This window comes from Atta colombica, unplaced genomic scaffold, assembly GCF_001594045.1.
Source record: "Atta colombica isolate Treedump-2 unplaced genomic scaffold, Acol1.0 scaffold115, whole genome shotgun sequence".
In the NCBI taxonomy this organism is placed as follows: Eukaryota; Metazoa; Arthropoda; class Insecta; order Hymenoptera; family Formicidae; genus Atta; species Atta colombica.
In genome coordinates, this window is record NW_017259201.1 from 39,320 (window position 1) to 40,769 (window position 1,450).

Genomic DNA, 1,450 nt, shown 5'->3' on the forward strand with positions numbered 1-1,450 from the left:
TACTTTAAAAGTTAGAAAGAATCTAAAATTATTTTAAATATATCATTTTTTATATATATGTTTTGAGCATTTATTATTTTAAGAATAATAAGAATAAGTTTTTTAGATTTAATAGTAATTTTAGAGTGAATAATTTTTTAGTTTAATGCTATAAATTTAAAATTTATTATATTAATTGACTGAATTTCTATATTATTTATTAAATTTATTATATTAATTTTTTCAATAATTATATTATATAGACTAACTTATATGAATATGGAGAAGTATATTAATCGGTTTAATTATTGTTATTATTTATTTTATCTACAGTTTTAATAGTAATTAGTCCTAACGTTATTAGGATTTTAGTTGAGATGGGTTAGGGATAGTATCATATTGTTTAATTATTTATTATAATTCTGGGATAATTACGGTATTATGCAATCGAATTGGAGATGTAGAAATTTTAATAGCAATTACAATAATGATGATAATTGGGAGGTGAGATTTAGTAATATTTAATGGTGGGTTTAATATTATTTGGATTTAATATTATTAATAATGTAAGCTACCATTACTAAAAGGGCTCTAATTTCTTTCTCTGTGTGATTGTCCTTAGCTATAGCTGCTTCAACACCAGTATCAATTTTAATACATTCTTCAACTTTAGTAACTGCAGGGATGTATTTAATAATTCGTTTTAATAGTTTTTTAATAGAAACAAATGTAAGAGTAGTTTTAAGTTTTATTTCTATTTTAACTATATTTATATCAGGGGTTATAGCTAATTTTGAGAATGACTTTAAAAAAATTATTGCATTATCAACTTTAAGGCAATTAGAATTAATAATAATAATTTTAAGGTTTAGGATAATAGCTTATTATTATTTATTGGTACATGCAATTTTTAAGTCTATACAATTTATGTCTGCGGGTACTGTAATACATTTAATAAAGAATACTCAAGATATACGATTATTAAGAAATTTAAATGAAATGATTCCTTATGTAATAATGAGATTATTGATTTCTAGGCTTTAAGAGGGGCCCTTTATGGCTGGATTTTATAGAAAAGACGTGATTATAGAAATTATTTATGGGAGAAAAGGATTAAATATATTTATGTTTGTATTAATAATCATATCGTTATCGTTAACTGTATCTTATTCTTTACGATTTTTTTATTATTTATTTGTTAATAGAAGATAAAAATTTTATAGTTATATATGTATTAAAGAAGATAAATTAATTAATTTATCTATAGTTATTATAATGTCATTATAGTAAGATCTTTAGTAAATTGAATTTTTTATTTTGATTGCTATCTAATTTATTTATCTTCTTTAGAAAAATTTATTACTTCAGGAAGTTGTTTAGTCAGAATTTTAGTCATAGGGGTAATAATTATTATAAGAAAGTTTTTAAAGTTATATTATTATATATATTTTTTTAGATCTATATGATTTTT